This window comes from Ochotona princeps, chromosome 13, assembly GCF_030435755.1.
Source record: "Ochotona princeps isolate mOchPri1 chromosome 13, mOchPri1.hap1, whole genome shotgun sequence".
NCBI lineage: Eukaryota > Metazoa > Chordata > Mammalia > Lagomorpha > Ochotonidae > Ochotona > Ochotona princeps.
Window position 1 is genome coordinate 23647038 of NC_080844.1, and position 26298 is coordinate 23673335.

The 26298-nt window shown below is 40.3% G+C and overlaps 1 protein-coding gene and 1 non-coding gene across 4 annotated transcripts in view; one reads left to right on the plus strand and one right to left on the minus strand.

The window, feature by feature from the left end:
* Positions 1-26298, plus strand: part of BICC1 (BicC family RNA binding protein 1) — a 261793-nt gene that overhangs the window by 179119 nt on the left and 56376 nt on the right. The gene's annotated exons all lie outside the window — the stretch shown is intronic.
* On the minus strand, positions 2920-3026 carry LOC131481813 (U6 spliceosomal RNA). Its single transcript, XR_009246582.1, has one exon. It is a non-coding gene; the product is annotated as a U6 spliceosomal RNA (small nuclear RNA).

Consider the following 26298-nt stretch of genomic DNA (forward strand, 5'->3'; position numbering starts at 1 on the left):
GATAAGTCTGAAGTACTTGCTGTATAGAACAGTCAGCCTGCTGGTCTGTTAGGAAATGTGGTTTAGCTTGTGGAAGATGTGCTTAGGCTAGAGATTCACACAATCTGCTTTTGAACCCTCACCTGATGATGTGAAGGTGAGATTACATACACTGTTAGCTCAGCTTCCTTTTTTGTAAAATAGAAATAATTATTTCCCTGTGCTTAGCAGGGCTCCAGGATTGAAATGCAGGAGTTGCTGGCAGTGGCTTGAGTGGTGCTGGCGCTGGACCTGGCACGAATGGTAGCTATTATCAATATGAGCAGCGCCTGGAAATAGCATATGTTTTTATTTCCCAATTTCAAAGCTGATATTTGAAATGAAGGTTCATTTCCCAATTGGATTCTAAAAGTTTTGCACATGTCTAAAGCAAAGAGTGTTATAATTTAGAAATCATATTTTGGAAACATTATGAAAGTCCTAAAATATTTTGGCTTTCCTTAAAATTCTTTTGACATTTAAAAGCTGTTAGGATACCATCAGGTATTTAAAAATGAGATCAGGTTTGTTTTGTTTGAATAAATGATGTATTTGGTGAACTTACTGTGTAGAGGGTTTCTATTCTCATGTTTTCCTGTATCTGTGTGTGTATGTGTGTATTATATATGTGTATTTATCTAAAGAATGTATGACATGACTGAGATTTTGATTGGAAGAAATGCTTTCGGAATTTATAGTTTTTAAAATAAGCTTTATTTTGTGTTGAAGGGAGTAGCCTAGTGGCTAAGGTCCTCTCCTTGCATGCGCCAGAATCCCTGATGGGTGCTGGTTAATGTCCCGGATACTCCGCTTCCTTTCCAGCTCTCTGCTTGTGGCCTGGGAAAGCAGTTGAGGATGGCCCAATGCTTTGGATCCTGCACCCGTGTGGGAAACCTGGAAGAGGCTCCTGACTTCAGATCAGCTCAGCTCTGAATGTTGCAGGCACTTGGGGAGTGAACCAGCAGATGGGTTATCTTTCTTTCTCTCCTCCTCTCTATAAATCTGACTTGGTGATACAAATAATATGTACAAGTAGAGTTATAAAGAGGGAAAGAAAGAGGGAGAGAGAAAATGAGCTCATCCACTGGCTTACTTCCCAAATAACTGCAACAGCTTCGGTTGGGCAAGAATGAAGCCAAGAACCAGAAGCTTCATCTGGGTCTCTCACGTGAGTGTCATGGTAACAAACACTTGTACCATCCTTAGGTGCTTCCACAGGTCATTAGCATGGAACCAGATTGAAAATGGAGCAGCAGGAACTTAACTGGCATCAATATGAGGTGCTGCATTGTAGGTGGAGGTTTTACCTGCTTATGGCACATCTCAGGCTCCAAGAATCTGTGATTTCCAACTTAGTGCTTAAATATTTTCCATTTTGCTCCAGAGATTTGGTAGCTCTCTGATAGAGTTGAAAACAAAGTTCATAGGAGTCCCCTAGATAAGTGACTCACTCTTAAAGACTTCAGAGAAGTGACATTGGAGTTGGCATTGGAGATTGGCAGACAGATAAAGGACTGGATGTGGGGTGACTTTTACATACCAAAGTTCTGCATGGGAACAGTGGAGCTCTGGAAGCCAGTGCAAATCATCGCGAGCCAGAACCCAGCTGCAAACAATGTGGGGATTACAGCAGAAACACTGTCTTAAGCTGGGCAGGAGCAGCTTCAAAAAGTGAGGGATACGGTTCTGGTACTGGAAATGGATTTGGGACTACATGGAGAGGAGTGTTAGTACCAAGGAATTTGTTCTTTACCTGGAAGGCTGTGCTTACACACCTCTTTTGTAAATGTTTCTGGGTGCAGAATCTGCTGGAGAGATGAGAGGATATTGAGTTGTTGGAAGGTGCTGATGTCAACCCAGGTGTCAGTGGTCAACAGAAATGGGAACAGATGGAATTTTTTTAGGAGTGAAAATTCATTTGCCAGAGAGGGGATTTAAATTAATATTTGTATGATTGTGTGAGATGTAAGGTAAGCCTTAATCTTATGACAGTCCATAAAATAGGTTACTGTTTTGCAGCTTATTTGGTGTGGAGAGCAATGTTAGTGAATCCTTAAAAGAGGTATAGTTACTCAAATTTGGAAGAGTGGATTAAACAAAGTGTATCTGAATTTTTGTTTTATTTATGTTATTTTCTATAACTTTTAATGTTGGTAAATTGGTTCTCAGAGAGAAAAATATAACATGATAGAAGTATAGCTCAGAACCTGTTAGTTGAAACTTTCGTTTTTATTTTAAGGAAATTTCTTGTAAGACTCATGTGAAGAGAGATTCAATGACCTTCCTTTACCAACTGTAAAACTGAGGCTTAATGAGGTAGAATACCTTGTCCAAAGCTTTAATATGATACTAAGATGTCTTTTTGTTTAACCCATGTCTTTTGCTTTCCATGGCACTGTAGCCTTCTTGCAGAGTTTGAGGCTGGGAATCAAGTCTAGGCTGGTGTAGATGTTTCTGCTCAGAGTGGCACTTTGAACTAAAGTAAGAGTACAAGTAAAGGAGTGAGGTTTTATTTTATTTTTAAAAACTATTTTCTCTTACACTTTATTTTTTCGTATCAATGTAATATTAATACAAAGAGAACAGATTCAGTGTAGTTCATGGATACAACTCTAGGAATGTATTACCTGCCCCTTTCCAAACTTGCTTCCCTCCATCCCTTTTTGCCTCCCTGCTTTTCATAACTTTATTTTTGGGGATCACATGTTTTAGCTATCATTAAATCCAAGGGCTGGGTGCTCCACTGAATAAAGATACCAGTAAGTAAAAATAGGAAGTTTGTAGTTCAGCAGCAATGTAGACAGAGGCCATATGAAATAATGGAATGGGAAGGTGACCATTTTATTCAGATAAACAGTAAATTTTAAAATAATTGCATATCTTTTTTTTTATTGTTTTTTTTTAAATATTGAACGCTTCACGAATTTGCGTGTCATCCTTGCGCAGGGGCCATGCTAATCTTCTCTGTATCGTTCCAATTTTAGTATATGTGCTGCCGAAGCGAGCACAATAATTGCATATCTTTAAGAACGTAAAATTCTTTAGCATTGGCTCGTCAAGGACATGCAAAAGTTTGTTTTGTACATGCAGGGGCCTCAATGTGTAGCCACTGAAGCATTGGACCTGTTGCATTTGAGGCACTTTCCACAAGTGTCTAATAACTATTGGAATAACAAATGTTTTATTTTTGGACTTGAAATAATTCTAACTTTTTTGTTATAGAATGGTCTATTAAAATGAGATGTTTAGTATTATGTCTTTAGAAAAAATATTTCCCTTATTTGATTTCCAAAGCTGCCAAGGTAGTGTCTTTGAATAGCTGTTTTAAAAGTCATAATTACTACTTCATGCTCTAGTGTCAGGTTCATTTTAAATATGTATGTTTTGTTGACAAACTGAAAAAAATCTTTTAAGGGGAAAAGGTCTAATCATTTTCTTTAGAAATAATTAAACTCCAGCTGCTCTTGAGTCTTCTAAGAATGTCTGTGCATAGGTGTCTATGTAAATGAGTTACTGTTTTTCATTGGTGTTCTCTGAAGTTACGTCTGTGAGTAACTGTGTGTGTGTTTAAATATATACCTGATAAATCCTTGACTTAATCTGCTTAAAAATTTATACATTGAGTCTATTAAATATTAATTGATTGAAATTTTTATTTCTTAATTTTATGTCATTAAATCATTATTGTCACCCAAGTAATTAGAGAAGCAGCTATTATATCAAAAGTCATTGCGTGATTCCCATCCCCTTACACGATGTGTTCTTGTAGAGAGATGATGTAGACACCTGAGTATATTGGGAAGCAGAAAGCAAATATCAAACAGTATGAATAAAATGCTTCTATAAATGTGGAAGTCAGTTCTTCCAGGTGTAATTTATCTTGTTTTTTTGGATGACTTCTTGTAGGACAATGGTTCAAGGGCATTCAGGCAGTGGGTGTTATGAGGTACAACATATACAGCCTGTTTGGGGGGAATAACAAGCAGGTTGCTTTTGCTAGGATGCAGGGTTCATAGTATAATTGGAGACAGGTTTGAGATCAGGTGACATGTGGCAACATTTTGAAAGAATAGTGTCATTTGATCCCTTCAGAAAATGCGATCTTTAGATGTCACCCTTCTGTAGACTAGCTTGAGTTCACTGGGATTATACTCAGGCTGATAATACTCTCAACTAACTGTGATTTGGACCTTTTTCTGTTTGCACTATGTAGATTTCTTCCATTCTCCCTTCCCCCAATGCTCTGTTATCAGAGAAAACTTCTCTGGTCACCAGCTATAGAAATAATGCCTGGAAGTATAGTCTTCACGACTTTAGATTTGGGTGGGGGCAGGGCGTTGACATTTAATTCCACCGTTTGCTGAGATTTTCTTTCTCTTGGATACTGGTTTTCAGATAAGCTTACAGGAAAAGAAAAAATTAGCTGGATTTCTTTTCAAAATGACAACAGATATGAAATGAGGAGACAGCAGCTGTGGAACCTTATGCTAGGCTTCCCAGTTGCAGTTCTATCATGCCAGCTTCGGAGCAGGCTCAGAGAGTCCTTATGTTTCCATGGCTATCTGCCAGGCAACAGAATTTTCTTGTTGGGAGTGCTCTGATTCCAGAATCTCGCAGGGAAAGGGAATTCAAGGCTTTTCCAAGAGTGAGGTCAATATATCTATGTTTTAACCAGATGATTTATGCATTAAAAATGGTTACTGCAGTTTTGATTTCCAAGTTGTAAGTGAAGCCAGACTTTAAGGCAGTATTTTAACAGGTCTGAAATTCTGTTGTTGAAATGGTTTCTCCTAGATGGTCCCCATGACAACAAAACTCAGCGCAGGTATTAAAGATCATCTATGCTTTGAAAAAGTCATCCCACAAAAATTCATTTCATCCTTCATGCTACTATAGTGAACCAAGCAAGATAATTTAGTTTATTTAAAGTGTTATGATGGACAAATATTTCGACATAATTTTTGGGAGCTTAATAAAATTGTAATTAAATTACAAATGAACTGTTGAGTTGGATAATAACATGCTTTGTGCACTTTAAAAACAGTTGTGTATTGGAAAATTTGCTTTATGATACAAAAATATAATTTTCTTAGTCATAGAATATTGCTACTTTATTAAATTGTATTTTGTCATATAGTTAATAAACTGTTTCTACATACATTGTATGTCTTCCTCAATGTGCCTGCCAAAGGGAAATTAAATTTTTATTCTAAAATTTGTTCAAAGCTACATTTGTTAAAATTAGGACTTGCTTTAGGGTACAATTTATGTCTTAGCTCAATGCCTATTGTAGTATGTGCTTTTTGATAGCTTCTTTAAAAAATATGGCAGTACATGGGCATAATGAATGCAGTGCTGTGTAGGGAATAATGCTTACTCATTATTCAGTATGGTTGAATTTTACTAAGATCATTTTTTCTAACTATGGAAATTTTTTTGGACAGAGAAACAAGGATCCTAAATTCCATTATGGTCTTTTCTTGTAGGATTTGAAATCTTTTCTTATCTGAGATAACAAGCAATTTGCAGATAGGCTCATCCTTGTCAGATGCAGGCATCTCTACCTGAGATTCCCTCCCTGTCCCCTGCTGCACCAAGATCCAAGGAGAGGAGCCAGGATGAGAAGACATCGCAAAGACATTGACTCACTGGGGAGTGTAGACCCTCTGGAGGCAGTCTGAGCTGTGGAAAGGAAGTTATTTACAGCATTGGATGAGAATGGTTGTCTGAAGGAAGTGAGATGGATTGATGCATCCTGAGTTTTCCTAAGAGTGTTTTTATTTGGTTTGCTTACATATTTTGAGTTAGGCCTCAAGTTAGATTTTCGGTTGTCTCCTGTTATAACCCCACTCTGCTACATCCATATTCTTGATTAAATGCTTCAGTCAGTAACTCCATCTTTTGACCACATAATGACTCTGATCTTCTAATGACCATCTATCAGCAGACCTACATTTCAACCACAGTGAATGTCAATGCATAAAGTATTTGCTGTGGTATTTCATCTTTTGAGATATAAAGGGTTGGCTAAGGATTTGAGCTTCTGAGCCTGACTGTCTTAGATGCTGGCTCTTCCACTTCCTAGCTCTGTGACTTTGAGCAACTTACTATCTTGTGGTGTCTTCACCTGTGAAATTAGGATAGTGGCAACCTCTCATAGGATTATGTAAGGACTAACATATCAGAAATATCTAGTGTGTTTTTGTTGGATCTCACAAATAATCATGGACAGAGACTTGACATAACACAAATTTATTTATTCTGTTATATTTCTTCAGGCCAGAGTCCAATAAGAGATCATTGGTGTAAAATAAAAGGCCAGCCAGAAACTGTTCCTCCTCTGGACCTTAGGAGAAAATCTCTTTCCTTGTCTGTTTTCATCTGGCGGTCTTCATTCTTATCTGATGGTCCTATTCCTCCATCTTGGGATCCCTTCTTTTGTAGCTACTCATCTCTCTGTTCCTTTATCTTCGTCTCCCTCCCTCTTTGGCCATTACTAACCCTTGTGGTTACATCAGGCTGATTTGGATAATCTCACAATTTGATGATTAGTTGATTAGCAATGTAAATTCCATCTACAACTTTAAATAAACCCTTTGTCATAAAACCTGCTATGTTTACAGGATCCAGGAGTTAGGATGCTAGGAGTTTTGGGAAAGGAGTGTCATAATTCTGTCTGCTTTCCATTTTTCATATGATGCTAACATATTGTTAACAGTGTGTATACATTTTCATAATTGTGTTCTATTTTGGAACATGTATGTTAGCAGAAGGTTAGAGAGGCTGAGGTAATGTCGTGGAGAGAATTACATGCTGTTGGTATTTTTTTAAATAGCCACATGGACTAAGGATAATCCCTTTGTTCTGTTATTGTGGCAGTCCACATTTACTGTTCCATACAGTCAGTGCCTTGAGTCACTAAGAGTCATTGAACAAACTGGAAGTGTTTGATGATTTTCATCTTTGATAGTGCTTTTCTCCTCCTGAAATTGTATTTTTGCTTGCCTCCATAAAATAGGTACTGACTGCACCAAATATGAAAATCTAGAATGAGCTAAGACTCAAAACAATGAAAGAAAATGTGTTCACATTTATGAGATACAAATGTTTTCATAAAAATTTTATGTAGCTTGTCAACATTGGGAGCAGTGAAGCAGCTCCAGTCCTTCAGTTGTTTCTAAATGTTCGCTTTCTCATTTCTTATACCAAAGAGAACAAAAGTAAGACACCTGCCCTGTTCAGTAATTAAAATTTGATAAAATTTGACCTGTAAGAATGGGGATAATGGATGAATAGGAGTTGTAAGGTGGGAAGTGTGATTGGCCACCATTGTTGGTGGCTAAACTCTCTAACTCGTCCTGTCTCTCATTCTCTCTCTTCCTCCTCCTCCCCTGCACACACACAGGAAAAGACAGATCTGCTGGTTTACTCCCCAAAAGGCTACAAAGACTGCAGCTTAGGTAGTCCAAAGTCAGGAGCCAGGAGCTTCTTCTGGGTCACCCACGTGGGTGCATAGCAGGGAAGTGGATCCAAAGCAGAGCAGCCAAGTCTCGAACCAGTGCTCATATTGGATGAGGGAAATGCAGGTGGCAGCTTTACCCACTGTGCTACAGCGCCAGCCCTGGCAGCTGAATCTTCTTTGAATTGCAGTATGATTCTCTTTGTTCCATGGTGTGAACCATTTTGTAGGAGTGAGATGAATGAGAAAAGAATTTTCTGACGTTTCTAAACAGGGGCATAAATGTGCATTTAAATGTTCTTTACTAGCATAACAATAATTTCCCAGTGTTTACCATGATTACACATATAATGAAAGGGGAGTTTAGGGAAGACTGTTCAGAATATAGGAAACTTAGTAAAGAAGAAGCTTAAAATCAGTTTATGTATCGGCAGCAATGAGATGATTCATTGTGTCTTGGAATAGGGCATGCCAATAACAATTACCAGTGTTCTGGCAATGGAGTGGTGCTGAAGACAGTGACTATCTGCTGCTGGCTTTCTTCTTTGCCTTATTTCCAAAGGACATTCTCTTTCTTAAAAGAAATTAAGTGATTTATCACTGCTGATGTCAGCTGCTGTGATGTCCAGGACCACACAGTGAGGATGGGGAGTCAGGTTGGCCTTTATTCTGCCTGTCATCTCAAAGGATGTATTTTACAGAAAGAGAAATAGGAAGTGTTACGTTTATTGTTAAAGCCTTTTTGGATGCTGTGGGGGAGAAGATGAGCATCCTCCTTTGGGTGTCAGAGTAAATGTGCATTTGATAAAGTCACAATGATTTCTATAGTGGTCTTGTTTGCCCCTGAAACTTACAAAGTAGAAGTGAAGAAGACAATTTTAATTTCCGTATTATTTTATCTCTGTATTAAAGATACAGGAATTGGTTTTGATTAGCTGAAAGGAAATAAGTGGTTAATATAAGGTGTACCTTTTTACAGTATTTTAAAATACATTTTGTTTTGAATATAGATTTTTTTTTTAAATCTGCACTGTCTGTAAAACTAGCTGTTTCAAAGCTATATGTGGCATTTGTGTTTGTCAACTTGGTTTCTCAAATATCAGGCCAATGTAAATAGTTGCTTGTTCTGTTGCTTTTTACTTTTTCTAAAATTGATTCACTTTAAAGTGCGAGAGGGGAGGAAAAGGCATTGGAATTTGACATTGAGAGGAATTTGACATTGGCTGACTCACTCCCAAAAGGTTACAATGGGAAGCAGTAACTTGGTGGCGCGTTGGAGGCAGGAGCATGTACCTTTGGGCTCTCTTCTGCCTTCCCAGACTCATCAGCAGGAAGCTGGATGGGAAGCAGAGCAGCTGGTACAGGAGGCCAGCATCACAAGCACTGCTTACCCACTGCACCACAACACTGGCCACTATTTTGTTGATTTCATTAGAGACTGGCAAACTGTTTTTCCACAGCCCAGATCTGAGCCACTACCTGTTTTTGTAAATAAAATTTTATTGCAGTAGGTCCTTCCATGTTTTCTTTGGATACTTTCTTGATACAGAGTCATAGTAAATGAAGCAGAGACCCAGTGACCTGCAAAAATGTTTAGTAGTATCAAAAAGAACCACTGGACTGCATAATTGTGGAGATCATTCAGGTTCCTCAGTCATATGTGAACTCTCAGAGAAACCTTTATAGCTCTTGGAGCTATAAGGTGGATCCTGGTAAATTGAGTTTTTATTGTGAAAACTGCTTTATATTTCGGACTATTTACTTGAGATTTCAAAGAATTGAAATTTCTGAAAAAGTGCTTACAATCATGTGGATTGATAGTCTTATAATTGAGTTTACATGGTTTCTTTGGGAAAATTAATACATGCCAAATTCCAAGGATGTAGTCTGAGATTGTTTGTTTTTTTGTGTGTGTCCTGAATTCTCAGTATGTAATAGGTGCCCGATGCCAGTCTGTTGAATGAAACCTGGAGAAGCACAGAACAACTAACTTTCTGGTACACTGTTGGCTCTTTTTTGTTGTTTTTGTGTCAGTAAAATATTCATTGATGTTTAGTGTTTTAATATCTTGAGTCTCGGTGTACTGCAACACAAAAAAGCAAAAACAGAACAATATAATGTATAATAAGAGAAAGTTTATCACATTTTACATTATATATAATAACTTACCCACTTCATGCAGTGAAATTCTAGGTGTTCAAATATTACTAGTTCATTCTTTGAAAATAGTAATGTTACTATCCAACATACCCTTTTTGATCTGCAAAGTTGTGTGATACAAAATTTCTGCCACCAGAGCTTTAGGTGGATAAAGCAAGTATTAAATACGAATTTGTTTTAAGGAACCAGGTGCCCTGAGTTTTAGGATTTTTAAGATGTTAAAAATTATCAGAAATGAAAACATGGTATGGACCAGCAGAACCTGGGTCATCAGCTGAATTACGGTATCAGGCCTTTAGTTTCTAAATTTCTGAATATGCGACGTATAAAGTCCACATGCCTGGAGTATTTAGCTGTGGTTTGTAGGGTGGGGATGATAAGCTATGTGCAGATTTGAAATTGCAGTTTAGGAAAAAATGGTATTTGGAGTGTATGTTTAGGTTGGAGGGTAAGGAGCCTATGTTACGTGTCAGTGCACAGCTTTTTCCTAACAGCAGGAAGATAGGGATAATAGTGAAGGGAGAAGCTGGTGGATGTAATTAGAATTCCAGTGTGTGGGGCCAAGGTGACCAGTGGGACTTTTTAAACTCAACTTGATGGGCAGCCTGGATCACCAGCCATGGACAGTTACTATCTATCTATATTGAAATTATGCCTTATTTGATACAATCTAAAATGCCAGTAATTGTTAGAAACATAGAACTAAGGAAGAAAAAGATGTCTTTTAAACTGTAACAGTGCTGTCATCATTTTGAATTATTATTTTAAGCTCCTAAAAATTCCTTCAGATATGTTTTGATATAGGAAATGTAATAGTATGAACCTTTGTGTCCCAGTTTATGCATTCACTTGGCGCTGCAGCCTGAGTGCCAGATACCAAGAGCTGCTGCCATTGTCAGTTTTCAGAGGGGTCACTATTTTGTTGGTGTAGATATGTGAGTCTTAGAAAAATAAAGTGGGGCTGGTGCTGTGGTCTGGAGGGGAAACTGCTGTCTGTGGTGCCCTTAGTCCCAATTCTGGCTACTCCGTCTCTGATCCAGCTGCCTGCTTGTGGCCTGGGGAAAGCAGCAGATGTCCCAAGTTCTTGGGTCCTGGAAGAGACTCACTGTTTCTGGCTTTGGGTTGGTTTAGCTGCAGCCATTGTGTCCATTTGGGAGAATGAACCAGCAAATGGAAGCTCTAAGTCCTTGAGATGTGTTGTTAAGTGAATTGATGTTCCTGTTTTATTTAGAAGCTTATTACTGAAAGTCCTCCTCTGAGTGCTGCCTTAGCTTTATCAAACAGGTTTTGGCTTATTGTGCTTTCTTCTGTTTGAAGAAAGTTTTAAATTTTCTTTTTGTTTTCTTCAGTTGACTTCATTGTTCATTCAAGAAGACTTTGTTCAATCTCCGTAGATGTATAATTTGTAGAGTTTTGATGGTGATTTACAGTTTTGTTTCTTGTGATGAAGTCATTTACTTTTCCAGTGGAATCTATCTTTGCACTGTTTTATCTTACTAAATTTGACAGAAACAGAGAACAAGTGTTTTCATTTGCTGTTCACTCCCCAGATGCCTTCAACAGCCATAGCTAGACCCTGCTGAGGCCATGAGCTGGTAACTGATTCTAGATTTCTTACCTGGGTGGCAGGTCCTCAGTTACTCAAGTCATCATGCTTCCTGCCTAGCTCTACGTTATTGGTAAGCTGGACTCAGACACCAGCCCCACAAATAAAACTTTTCTATTCTGTTTGGGATGTGGGTGTCTTAACCAGTAGGCTCTGTGTCCTTCCTGTGATCAGTCCGAATTCCTGACACCACAGATATTTTCTTATGTAGTTGATTCTCGTGTAGCGCACATGAATGCTGCTTCACGTTGAGTTCTTCCATAGGAAATTCTTGGTAAGGTTTGAATGATCCCTGCAATGCTCATGCTCAACTCTGTCCCTGTGAAAAAGTTGGGAGACGAGGCCTTCAAGATGCGATGAGATCGCAAGAGCTTCAATTCCTTCACTGGATCAGTGCTGTTAATGTATCGGTGGCTCATTATTTACAAGTGACTTTGTCATAAAAAGCTCCCCACTGCATGTTCTGCCTCTGCCCCTTCTCTGACTTGGTTTTGCCACATAATGCCCTCCAGCATGTCATGGCACAGTAAGAAGACACTTCTCAGGGCCTTAGTTTTGGGTTTTCCAGCCTTCAAAATTGAGAAATAAATAACTTCTCATCATAAATGACCAACTTAATTTTATCCATAAAAACTTGACTAAGACAAGTCTGTTGCTTCCCAAGGTATTCTGTTTCTCTCTTTCTCTGAAAAGAAATAATAGCATTTTATGAAATAATATAATGCTAGGCAGTAAATGTCTAACCAGTGGGCTTGGTGAGTAGGTTTGAAATGGAAGATGCACACACCCAGGTGGACAGCCATAGGAGTATAGCTAGACTTAAAGTTTCTAAGGATTTTTGGTTCTGGAAATCCAGGAGGGAACACAGGCTGCCCATGCTTATGGTTGTGTTCCTTCTTCAGTAAATGTTTTAAAGTCATTCATGCCTATAAATATGTGAAATCTCCTTTTTAAATTTATTGAACTAGTTCAGTGACTGTAACCTCAGTGATACAGTTGTTGAAACACACTGATCGCAGCCAGAACGATGTGTCTTTATGTGGTGATTCGAACTGATGCCTGGCTGCCTTGTGTGCTGTTAGTTTTGCAACATTCCTGCAGACATCTATGATAAAAATGCAGATATTAAAAAGCTGCATCTGGAGCCCGATGCGATAGCTTAGAAGCTGAAGTCCTCGCCTTGAACACACAAGGATCCCATATGGGCCCCGGTTCTAATCCCGGCAGCCCTGCTTCCCATCCAGCTCCCTGCTTGTGGCCTGGGAAAGCAGTAGAGGACGGCCCAAAGCCTTGGGACTGTGCACCCGCATGGGAGACCCGGAGGAAGCTCCTGGCTTTGGATTGGCCCAGCTCCAACTGTTGTGGCCACTTGGGGAGTGACCCATCGGACAGAAGATCTTCCTCTCTGTCTCTCCTCCTCTCTGTATATCCACCTTTCCAATAAGAAAAAAATAATTTTTTTTTTAAAAAAGGCTGCATTTGGGCCCGGCAGCGTGGCCTAGCGGCTAAAGTCCTCGCCTTGGAAGCCCCAGGATCCCATATGGGCGCCGGTTCTAATCCCGGCAGCTCCACTTCCCATCCAGCTCCCTGCTTGTGGCCTGGGAAAGCAGTTGAGGACGGCCCAATGCATTGGGACCCTGCACCCGCATGGGAGACCCGGAAGAGGTTCCAGGTTCCTGGGTTCGGATAGGTGCAGCACCGGCCCGTTGCGGCTCACTTGGGGAGTGAATCATCAGATGGAAGATCTTCCTCTCTGTCTCTCCTCCTCTCTGTATATCTGGCTGTAATAAAAAATGAATAAATCTTTAAAAAAAAAGGCTGCATTTGGGATGGACATTTGGTACAGGAGCAGTTAAGCCACATCCCATATTGTGTTCCTGATTGTGGTTTTTCACTAATGTACATGCTGGGTATGTCATTAGGTTCCTGCCCCCTACATGGATTGATTTCCTCGTTCTATTATTGTGTCTGGCTCAGCCCTGGATGTTGCAGGTTTTTGTGCAGTAGTGAGTAGGAGAATTTCTCCGTCCTCTCCCTCCTTCCTGTACCCTCTCCCCCTCCATTCCCCTCTCTCCCCCTTTTACCCTCCACCTCTCTCCCTCTCTCTCTGCTGTTCCTTTCTCTCTCTCCCACACTGTCTCTCCCTCTCTCTTTCTATCCCTCTCTACCTTCCATTTCTCTGTTCCTCTTCACATCTCTCTCTCATATATTAATTTTGAACAAATTAATTTGAAAATCAATCAGAAAATTCCTTAAGATTTATCAAATCCTTCATTAGTAATTGTTGAGATTTCATCATTTTTAAGTGAAATAAAATAGAAGGAGATATTTCGTCTCTAAGTGTATGTGTGTCTGTATGTCTGTGCAAGTTAGAAGTGAAATTCTTGTCAGTTAAAATGCAAATATTTCATTACTAGAGCAAGCACGTCAATACTACTAGGGAAGCATATTTGAAGTCCAAGAAATAATATAGACCCGGGACTGATGTGGTATACACGCTAATCCTCCACTGTGGTGCTGGTATCCCATTTGAGTGCCAATTTGTGTCATGTCCCACTTCCTAGCCAGCTCCCTGCCTATGGCCTGGGAAGGCAACAGAGGATGGCTCAGGTCCTTGGAATGTGCACCCATGTAGAGACCTGGAAGGAGCATCCTATCTTCGGACTGGCTCTGGCTGTTATGCACGTTTGGGGTGTGAACCAATGGATGAAAGAACTCTATGTCTCTGCTGGTGTGTAGCTCTGCCTTTCAAATAAAAATAAATCTTGTAAAAGTAATATAGCTAAGAAAACTGCTGCTTGCTTATATTCAGAACATACATTCTGTTTACAGTGTAATTTTTCCTTGTTGAACAATGAAAACTTCAAGTTTTCTTCATGACAGATAGGTAGTAAAATTCACCCTTGTTTTATTTTTGAAGTGCTCAATACCTGTATTCATTTCTTTTCTATATAGATCTGGAAGCAGAAATCTCAGGAGTGGCATTTTCAGGTGATGGGATGCATTTGAGACTTAAGACTGTGCCATGTAGCATGCCTTTAAGCTATGCTTGCTCGTACTAGAAGCCAAGTTTAACGTGGTCTTAAGGTGCAAACAGACATCTCTTTCCTGCCATTGATGTGCTGGATACAGTTTGAATATATGCTTGCAGAAGTCATTGGACAAAGCACCTTATTCACTGGCATAATGGGAGGATTTAGATCTGCCTAACCTTACTGTTAGTTCAAGGCAGATCTTCCCTGAAGGGCAGGAGGTCCTGGCTTGACAGCAGGTGACCCAGACTTCAACAGGAGGAGCTAACAACAAGGACACCATTCCCTTTCTGGCTGCTGTATTGTCTCTGTTTTAATGTCTCTTCTTCCTGAATCTTCCTCTGATGTCCATATTCTCTATTGAATTTCTCATAGACACTGCTATTTATAGAATCTGTCTTGGTTCTTTTCAAGAACACATCTGCTCTGTGCATTAAGGAACATTTTCATAAACACAGTGGTGGACATTGTTACCTTGGGTGCATAATATTTATTATTCATTTTTCATCTGTGCCTGCAAAGAACAGAAAACCCTATCAGCAATAGCTTCTAAAAGCGCGAACTGATTTTTCTCTTACAATAAGAAGTATAAGGGGGGCCTGGCGGCATGGTCTAGCGGCTAAAGTCCTCGCCTTGAAAGCCCCGGGATCCCATATGGGCACCGGTTCTAATCCCGGCAGCTGTACTTCCCATCCAGCTCCCTGCTTGTGGCCTGGGAAAGCAGTTGAGGACGGCCCAGTACATTGGGACCCTGCACCCGTGTGGGAGACCTGGAGGAGGTTCCTGGTTCCTGGCTTCGGATCGGCGCAGCACCGGCCCGTTGCGGCTCACTTGGGGAGTGAAGCATCGGATGGAAGATCTTTCTCTCTGTCTCTCCTCCTCTCTGTATATCCAGCTTTCCAATAATAATAAAATCTTTAAAAAAAAAAAGAAGTATAATGGTCAGAAGTCTAGGCCTAGCTGCACTGATACACATGACCAGTGTCAGGTACATGGCTTCAGGAAAGCTGCTCTGGCTGCTCTGGCTTTGTTTATACTGGTGACATATGACCCCTGGTTGTCAGCTGCATGTTTGAGTGTGAATTAATGGGAAAGTTGAAGAGTTACAGAGAGTTCCATTGTCCATTGCTTGTTGACTATCTGGTATTTAGACTGATGGTCTCTGCAAAATGCAGTGTGTCTAAGTTTTTTGTTTTGTTTTGTTTTGTTTTCAATGTATCTTTCTCATGAAGATCTTTGATTCCTCTGGAATATGTTTTTTTATAGATCTAGGAATCCAGTTTTATTTCTCTAAAATGAACCAGTTTTCCCAAACCACGATTTCCATCCAGTCCATGCTCTCTTATCAATTTATGAAGCATTTATCTCCTATTAAGCAACCTGGAGAACACCTGGATCTGTGTGGGTATGTGAACACACACATGCATTCCTGTTTCTTTCTCTTTATTTTTCTGGAGTTTCTGCTTTTTCCAATTTGTTTCCTGGGCTTTGTAATATATCTTGATATGCACTAGAAGAAGACAGTTTTTGCCTGCCTTGCCTTTTTTCTTTTGTTTCACATTGTACCCTGTCATTTTTTCTATCATATTTTATTTCCCTTGTACTTTATTTTCCTTCTTTTTTTTTCTTTTCCAATTCTCAAAGTTAGTGCAATTGTAGAGTGTGTCTGTGTATTCAGTATGTCATGGAAATTGCTGCATCTCTTTCACCAGTCACCAGTTTTTAAAAATATTTGTTTTTATTTATTTTTAATTGGAAAGTCAAATTTACAGAGAGGAGGAGAGACAGAAAGATCTGTCTGATGATTCACTTCGTAAATGACTGCAATGGCCGGAGCTGCACTGATCCAAAGCAAGGAGCCCAGAGCTTCTTCTGGGTCTCCCACTTGGGCTGTCCTCTATTGTTTTCCCAGGCCACAGGTAGGGAGCTGAATGGGAAACAGGGCTGCCCTGGGACACGAACCAGTGCCCATATGGGATCCTGGCATGTGCAAGGGGAGAACTTTAGCTGCTAGGCTATAACACCGGGCCCAGTCACCAGTTTTAAAAACCAATTTCAAGGTATCAGGCTAGATCAATGACAATCTAAAAGAAGCTGTGTGAAAATTATAGTATGCTGATCACCAAAAAAGCTTGGGTTTGTTTTTCCTTTCTCTTCTGCCCTCTGCTCCTCTCGCGTCCCTTCCTTTGCCCTCCCCTCCCTTGCCCTGTCTTTCTCTTCTCTCTGTGCCAGAGGAAGCGCAGTGTTCACTTGTGGTTGTAACAGCCCTGTCAAATATCCTCAACTTTCATTATGCTTGTCTCCTCAAGTCTCTTATCTGCTTCAAAATAGTATATTGGGAATTTCAAATAACATTAAGAGAAAATGCTACTTTTCTTCCCTTGCAAGTGAAAAACATTATTTTGATTCAGTTGTAAATTGTGAAGAGACTAAATCAATCTAGTAAATACTGTCCACAGACTGGCTGATTCTTAACTCCAGAGATGCCAGAATCTGCAAGGCTCGGTGGTGGCAGATTAAACTGCCTCTGGTCCCGTGTTGTGAAGAAAACCTGCAGCTGTTTTGAAGCAGCCATTTCTTCTTGGAGAATAGTCCAAAGGCTCCTGCAATTCTGGTCTCATTTCTTAGAACCTGTCAAAGGTTGGCAGCCTTTGCTTAATACCTGCCTCCTTGCAGGGGGCTGAGGGGCCTCTCTTGTCTGGGATGAGTGAACCTGCTTGGGAACCAGGGGCACCTGGGGCATGGCTGTGAACTTTTTTTCAGGTACACTGTACTGTATAGATCTTTAAGCGCAATCGTGTGTGTGTGTGTGTGTGTGTGTGTGTGTGTAACAACATCTATTTGAGGTCTGATTTCTACCCTGAAATTATTTGCCTTCCCAATAACTTAGAGAGTGGAAAAAAAAAAAAGGAGGAAGCCAGAAAGGGCCTTTGAATGTGAAAATGCTTTTCTTGTAGCATCTTAGCCTTAAGCAGGTCAAGATTGCAAGCAAGTCCCCTGCAGACCTGAGGTTTATTGTTTGCATTACCAGGGAAATTACAGTGTATATGGCACTCGTTGTATTTTAGGTTACATCTGCTTTCTCTTAAAGTTCCTTGGTAAACCGAAACTGTTGGTGAGTGGAAGGCTGACTCTGAAAAATTTTGAAAAGCAGCTGCATCCAGATCACAGGATTTTTCTCTTGTTTTTTGTGTTCCTGGGCTTTGCTAACTGCTTTATGTAAACCAAGTGCAAACATAAAGAGGCAAACAGTTGGCTTTATTTTAGCATTGTGAACTGGGTTCATTTAATTCCTTTTTTTTTTTAATGACAGGGGCACACTGGTTGGTGGTCTGCCTGTTTGCTTTCTCCAGCCCTTGTGTTTTGTTGTTGGTCCTCTGTGATGGGGAAAGTGTGGTAGCTTCTGTGGTCTCAAAGCCAGGAGATACTGCTGCATTGTTAACTGAGCAAAACTGTTTTCTCCGTGGACAGCTGGGGCTCTTGGTGTGATGTTGCTTTCCATTTAGTTGATTTCATGTTAGGATGCATTTGGTGGATTATTTCCTTAATATGTGTTAGGGATATATATTTTTAAAATCTGAAATGTCAGGAAAAATGGCAGGAAATTCATGGAAACTCTGAATTCTAAATAGCCACATCTTAGGCTTCAGAGTGGTGTGAATTAAATTCCTGGATTTTTATGCATGTATTTTCTTAACCCTTTGCATTGCCTTTTTCCTGATTGGTGTGAGCAGGAAATGACATCCTGGAGGGTGGACCTGAGTTGTTTGGGAATGTTTCTCACAGTTGTTTAGTCTACTCTGGATTCCACAGGCTTGGCTGGCCAGGTGCTCTGCGCTGGCTGCACCTGGAGTTTCTCCCACTGCTAGGTGACTAGCCGCGTCTCAGAACTGCTGCTGTGTGTGACATGATTTCACTGGCACTCTCGAAGGGGTCAGCCCTCTCTGTCTTTGCGTACATCTTTGCTTTGCTTTTCCCATTTTCTTCTGTGTCACCCTCGCGTTTGCTGTGCCTTAGCCTCTCCCAGCCCCTCCAGCATCACTCCTCTGCCTCCTTATTTCATTTGTGATTTGATGCGTTTTGTCTTACCTGCTGAGAAGCGTTTGTCTTTATCATCGTGAATTATCTTGGCACCATCAACATGGAAATTTAAAATATATCCAATTACCTTTCATATCTTACAAGCCAGGAGCATCCCTCATTTCATAAACAGCTGGAAAAGCTTCTTTTGACATTTCTGATTTTTTTTAAGGGGGAGAAAACTGTTTCCCAAATACAGTAGATTGTTACTTGCTAGGGAAACCGCAAAAATTCCTGTGTGAAAGTAAACTTGGTGCTTTGCAATTTTGTGTGTAGGGGTAGACAGCAGGTCGGGGGAGTGGCTGGGAATATTTAGTCACTGGCCTTTACCTCCCACAGGTTTGTGTTTACATTTTGTTGATCTTAAACGTGTTACTATCTCTAGGACTAGTTTACTGAGTTGACCTCTGGTTACCTTTCTTGCAGGACACTCAGGAGTCCTGTTACTTGCTTCTTCTTGCCTGGTTTCACCTAATGATTTTCCATCTGCCCTCCTGGAAGTTCATGGCCTCCAGGACACTGAGCACCTACCTGCCTTCTCACTAGTGTGTTCCCTATAGCAGCTGCAATGCCGTAGTAAGTTAGCAGCTAATTCCTGCGTGTGCGAGAAAGAGCAGCAATTTAATATGTTTCAAATGTAATACTTGGTTAACATAGAGATAACCTTTTATAGTGGATCTGTCTCACAAACAGATGAAATAGCTTTCTAGCATTTTTTACTGTATGAAAATCGGGGACTTGGCGGTTTTAGGTAATACGCCGTGTCTTGCTTTCTACCTCAGCAGTACCACTCATGCTTCAGTGAGGAGTGCCTCTGTGATATTTTCAGAGAACTTTCATGGGTGCTGGCATTTTTAAAAATTCATATGTTATCTTACTGTTTCAATTTCTTAACTGCTGTAATCAGGAGGCTCCTTGATGATCCACAGAAATAACTCTATACAATGAAAACACATGATGCAGTACATGGCTGGTATGTATAATGAATGGTATCACTATAATTCTTAAATTTTGAGAGCAAAAGACACACGCAGTTTCCAAAATGCCCGTAAGAGCCAGGACTAGGCCAGGCTGAAGCCAGGAGCTGGGACCTCAGTAGAGGTCTTCACGTGCCTGGAAGGCGTCCAGCTCCTTGGGGCATCAACTGCTTGCCTGCCAGGGCACATATTGGCATGAAGGTAGGCGTGTGATCTGATCCAGGCCCTCTGATAGGCTGTGCTCATCCCAAGCAGCTTCTTAACTGGAAAGCCAGAAGCCAAATGCACAGCCCAGACACATCACTAGGGAATGTACAGGAGGGTATATAAATCAGTGAGGTCAGATCTCTCACTCTGGGGTGAAATCATGGCCCAAGAAGTGTTGAATATTAACCTTACTTGTGTATGATGGCCTATGGACTTGTATCTGTTCATTACTAGGTGGAAATTGCTCACCTCTAAGCCATATCTTTCATTAAGTTCTTTGAAATCTTGACACATCTTTTGAAGGAAATGTGTGTGACATTACTATTACATGTGGTGTTACTGTTGCTGTTGAGTCTAGTGCCATTGTGTCTGCTCAGCTGTCAGATGGCTCTGCTATTGGATAATGAGATTGTGGAAAGTCAGAAACACAACATATTAGAGCACTGTGTGTGGGTGGCTGTGAGGGAGGGTGTGTGCAGGGTCTGACTGTGCTTTTAGTTCCTGTGAGAGGTGAAATCCCTAAAGAGGAGTAGAAAGGTCACAGGTCCTCACTTTACTCAAACCCTGCGGAACCTGAGCAGGGCGGGGAAACACCACCTTTGGTACTCTGAGTCACCAGGACAGGGAGCAGATGTGACTTCCTTCAGTGCACATCTGTCAGCTAGGCTGCCTGGGGTGATGTTTGTTAGAACCAGTGACACTGTAAGCTTTTAAGGTCGGCTGTCCTCAGCCTGAAACCTTCCACTCAGATCAGCTGTGTGCAGACTGGCCCTCGATCAAAGGCTCTGCTCCTGGCTGGTGCACGTGACGTTCTTGGAAATGCTGGCCACATTGAAGGACGCAAGGCGAGCTGTGCTCTGTATGTCAGAAACACACCCCTGGAAACAGCTTAGAAGTGGTGCTTTCTCCCCGAAGCTGTGCTGTAGCAGACCTTCGTGCATTTCCAGCGTTTTTCCTCTATCATCTTAAAAACATACAGGTCTCGTTTTTCAATCGCCCTTTGAGTCAAACCTAGACCTTGAGCTATCATTAAATTTTTCTTCATTTTTGCTGTGGAAACATTGATTGCATTTTTCATGTAGCCAATCATAAAAACACGGGATGTAATCTCATAAATTTGTGGCCTCCAGATGGGCCCCTTATAGTCACAGATGTGAAATTATGTGTAACCCCCCACGGTGGGTGCCTCAGGCATACTAGCTAAATTCCAAGGTGCTCTCTATGACGTTGGTAATTCTAATTTTATTGGATTAAAACAAAATGGCATTTGTGGTCGATCTAGGAAGAGGCAATTTCAATATTACTCATTACACTATTACTCATTACTCAATTACACTATTACTGATATTCAGTAATGAAGCCATCCCTGGTACGCAGTTCAGTTACTTTCCCATGCCCGTTCCCCTGTTGATACTGTGACTGCAGGGATACGGCATTGTCCCTTCTTGTCCCTCACCCTGCAGTATTGGGTTACTTCCAACAACCGAAGTGTGGGACTAGGCAACGGTTTTCGTTAAACCCCTTAAATCATTCCCTAAAACGATCACACTTCAGAAACACTTAACCAGTTATTTCTTCTTATCTGTGGGTCCAAGATAGCCAAAACAAAACCAGTCTCCTTCATTTCTTGTTGAAAATTTCTGTTGCACTTGAGGAGAAAAACGATGAAATTTTGTAAATTCTGAACAGAGAATGTAATTGAGATTAAAATGAATAATAAAGATTTTTTTTAAAATGTTGGCTACTTGTAGAAGAGCCACTTTGCTGCCGAAGGATGATGCTTCAGTCATGAAAAGATTTAAATCAGAACTGTAACCATGTTTCAATAAAAATAAAAATGAACTATAAAATCTAAAATCTTTGAATCTTTCCTGGAGAATTGACTCTGGGCAGAATATCTGAGTAGACATTTTTAAGTTTGTGCTGGCGAAGGAAAAGATTGATGAAATTGATTTTGTGGTATTTGTCCAATATATTTATAAAATGCCACGAAATGGTGCTTGTTAATTGTGATTTGTTGCAAGTCTAGGCAGGGAAGGAATGAAAGCTGCTGAAGTGTTCTTCTGTTTCGAGCAGGTTTATTGCTTGATACTTAAACTGTGCAATGAAGGAAGCCTCGTGTTGAACTGAAAAAGCCGTGAAGAAGAGAGGCAGAGGAGTGGGAGGAAGAGAGTTGACTTTGGAGAAGGTTTTAGTCGTGGGAAACATGAGCTGCCTTCCATAAACATGTTTGAAGCAGACGTGTTCTTTGCTCTGGTTTTGGTTTAAATAGTAATTCCAATGTGAATTTGTCTATTGTGGAAAAAAGAATGGTGTTAGAAGAGGCTAAGTTATTGCCAACTCTGAGTATGGGAATGGTTTTCTCAAGTGACCTTTATTCCACGAAAGGTGTTAAATTACTGTAAATTACATTCATGGAGGAGATTCGTGAGTCCCCACATGATACTTTCCACTATTTTCCAATGTCTTAGTATATCTATACCTAATGCGTTTGTTTCTTGTTAAGCCATTGCACTTACTCATTCTGTCTCAGAGAAGCACACGTACATGTTCCAGGCGTAATCTCACTGCAATGAATAAATCACCCCAAAACACCGTAGAGTAGGGTCTCTGAGTTATCTGTCTCATATTCAGTACAGAGAAAGTTTCTGGTAGCCATTACTTTTTGGCATCTCTTTTAATAGGATTTAAATTGTGTTTATTAATGACTCTATGAGTTGTTTTTGTGTTACATGGCAGGGTTTCTTTTCTTTTTTTTTTTTTTTTTAGAAAATGGAAAAGCATGACTGATAAAGATATAAAATGAATATTTGGTAAAGATTTTAACTGTTCTAAAAAGAGAGAGCTAAGCAGATGCCATCACCACTCAAAAGAGTACAAAAGGACAAAGGAAGAGTGGATGAATTCACATGGTGTGAACTGGCTCTGTCTTACGGCAGGGAGGATGGAAGTCACTTGAATCTGCAGAGGAGATAAGTTTTCCACATGTTTCCAGACAAGACTTGCTTTGCTTTACTCTATTACCTAAAACCAAGAGAGTTAGGAAATATTTCAAAGGCAGTGAGAAGCAAGAATCCAAAAACTCCAAACCGTGTGTCCTGCAGAGTGTGGTTTTTTTTTTCCCACTGGAGACATCCAGTAACCTTTCGTGCGTATCATTTGTTTATATTTGTTATGAATGATACAAATGAGCTTATGATAGTACCAGAAAAGCACTGTGCAGCCTTCCTTTGGCTATTTTCAGAAACACCAATAATTATCTTATTCCATTAGGGAAAAGACTTCTTTGTTTTTGAAAGAAATAAAATTGATTGTTTAACAATCTGGCTTAAAATTTTATAAGGCAAAAGCCCAATAATTTATTAACAAAGTAATGAATGTGAGTGAAACTAGATGATGCAATTCTGAGTGTGCTGTTTATAAAAGAGAGAGCTGATGCTGGAAAGACAATTTTTTTTTCTGAGTTGAAGAATTGTGAAGCTTCTGGGAGAGGAAGGGGGTGGTGACGAGGCTTAAAAATCTATGTGCAAGAAACACTAAGAATTGGATAATGAAAGACGTGGAGTTCCAATAGGCCTACATCATCCTGAAACTTAGTTTTAAATTTTATTTCCCATGGATTTTTTAAAGTATCCATACTCAGCCTGATATGGGCCATTTCCTCCTAAATGTAATAGAAATTTGTGTCCAGATGAAATTAAAGACTGAGCAAGTGAAAACAGGATAATGCACATGAAAGAACAAAAAATCATGAAAACTTGAAGAGAACAAAACAAAAATGCAGGACATGTCACCAAAATGAAGAAATATATGGTAAGATGTTGCGAACTGACTTGCAGCCAAAGCTCGCTGAGAATGTCTATAAAATATTGCCGAACTAGTGGTCAGAACTGCTGAGTACAGAGGAAAAATATCTAAAATATATGCTCGAAGTGCCAAAATCAAGATATGTAAGATTTAACATGATTTATAATATGGTAGTATGAGGCCAAAAATGTAGTCAATCCTATATTTTCTTTTGTTTCCACACCATGTGTAGAAAGGAAGAAGAAAAGGTTATAAAGTGGCTGGCATGAATTGTCAACAAACTCTGGGATCTGTGGACAGTTGTGCTGTAGGTCATAGCCAGTCATGGACTGGTTGCTACCATGGAGTATTTCAGAGATAGGTAGCATAGATGACATTAAGCTTTTGCACAAACCTTTAAGAAGTTTTCTTTAGTAGAAAGTTGGCTAAGCTTTTGTTAGGAGACAGAGGTTGGTAGGCCTTATAGGTACATCAGGCAGTACTTAAGCAACTTTTTTGTAAAAGGGTGCTCAATGCTTTCTTAGTTTCTAAAGCAAATCCTCCTTTATTGGTCGGACCTAACAGAATAGAAGGTCTGGATTTTATAGAGTCCAAATATAAAGTGGAGCTGGTTCTCTTAGGATTGTTGTTTCAAGCCTCCCCTCCACCCGCCCTTTAACTTTCATAAATAAAGTTTGAGATTGTTACCATGATTTCTAACACTTAGATATTATTCTGTCAAATCTTCAAAGCCTGTATAATCACCAAGGTAAAAAATAGCACGGTAGCCTAGCGGGATCTGTGCTGGGATCCCGTATGGGCACTAGTTGTAATCCTGGCAACCCCACTTCCCATCCAGCTCCCTGCTTGTGGCCTGGGAAAGTAGTCGAGAATGGCCCAAATCTTTAGGACACTGCACCTGTGTGTCCCAGAAGAGACCCAAAAGAGGCTCTGGGCTCCTGGCTTCATATTGGCTCAGCTCCAGCTGCTGTAGCCTCTTGGGGAGTGAATCAACAGAAGATCTTCCTGTCTCTCCTCTTCTCTATTATCTTTCTGATAAAAATAAATCTTTTTAAAAGTAGTAGTATTACAATATTGAGTAAACTGAAAATCTATGGTAGTTACTTTCATGATATTGGAGTCTATGAGGAAAATTAATGCTTCACATACATTCTTGTATCTTCCTTTCCTTTTGCTTCTGCTTTCCTCCGTCCCTGTTAAGACACCAAGCCCCTGTAGCTAATATTTGGGTTAACCAGCTTTCATACTTCACTGTGAGAGTATAACTCCAGTCTTTTCCAAAAGTTAACATCGCTAATGAAAAATGTAATTTAGATGGAAGTAGAAAAAATATTGTGGCATAAGTAGACCTAAAAATTTTGGAGTTTTTCTGGGTTTTTTTTGCAGATTTGTTTTAGTTGTTTGAAAGAGTCTTGTTTCTAATGGTTTACTCCCCAAATGGCTCTGATCAAGGCTGGGCTATGCCAAAGCCAGGAGCTTTGTGCAGGTCTCCTGTGTGGGTACAGTGGCCCAAGTACTTGGATCGTTTCTGCTGCTTTCCCAGATACATTAGCAGGAAGCCGATTTGGACATAGAGTGGACAAAACCTGCTCTGGGGCCTAGGTGGAATGCAGAAACTATTTCAGGCAGCTTAGTGTGCTGTGTTGCAGTACTGGAATTATTCTGTGAGAGGGAAAAAAAGCATGGCAAATACTGATAATGGGCTGTGCCACCCTGGCTAGTGCTACTGAAATTGAATGATACATGGGAAAGATCGTGGCGTGATTGGGTTCTTCACACAGACCAGTTTCTGCAATAAAACAGAACAAGATTATCTGCTGGCGATAGGTTCACTTTTGGGTTGTGTTTTGCATAAGCATCTTCCTTCCCAAACTGTGATGATTACTATTTTTTTCCCAAAAGGAGAGAGAACTGTAATGACTTTTGGACCTCCCATGTTGAAGTTAGAGAACATGAGATAGTGAGAAGTTGTTGACTAGATAGATGGCTGCAGTTACAGCTGGAAAGGTTACAGGAGGGACTCAAGCTGGGAGATTGGAAGTGGAAAGGCCTGGACTATTGGGTGAGCTTTAGAGTGAGTTGCTGCAGGAAAGGAGCATGGAAGCTGAAGTGGGTGCTTCTCGGACAGGAGCAGAGAAGATGGGAAAGAGATGGGGAAAGAATACCAAGTGAAGACGTGTAGCCATGGATTTGCTGTGAGCGTGGTACTGTGTGGTACTGGCTGGGGGAGCCTCAGAAGGTGCCAGTGCCATAGCAATACCAATGCTTACTGGTGCTTCCTGAGTGTGATCAAAGCCATTTCATAAGTGAGGAAACTGAGTTCCCTGGTCTACAAGGTCTCAGAACTGTATGAATTCTGTAATAGCCAGTTCCCTACATCCAGCCTTTGGGTGTTGCATTAGACAGATGATGCAGAGGGAACTAGAACTAACAGGCAATCGCCAGAAGCACAGTTCCTTCAGAGATTTGTAGTTCAGCTCGTACAGAGACCTAGACTAAGCTAGAGAAGAGGGACGAAAACTCAGTTTATATGACCATAAAGAGATTGCTGTGCTTGACGGCCTATATCCTATACCAGACATCTTACAGGGAGTTTGGTAATGGAGGCGAAACTTGAAATTTACCTAAGACAAGAACCAAAGATCTAAACATGGAAAGCAACAAGAATCTATGTGAAACATGGTGATGTGTTCTGCTCAGCAGAAAAGCAGAAAGATGAGAGCCAGCGTAAAACCAACTTCAGAGGTAAGGGAAGAGAAACATAGAAAGGTTTAATTAATTGGAAAGAAACAGAAAGGTCAAATTAATTTCTGTTTTGTTTGTTGTTTCAGAATGGCCACATCCTGTTGTTTTCTCCCCTCTCTAAAATAGGAAAAATTTGTGGGTTTTACAATGTAGGCCTTAAGTTTTCCCTAATCCTTACAGGCTATAGATGAAAACTTGAAATAAGTA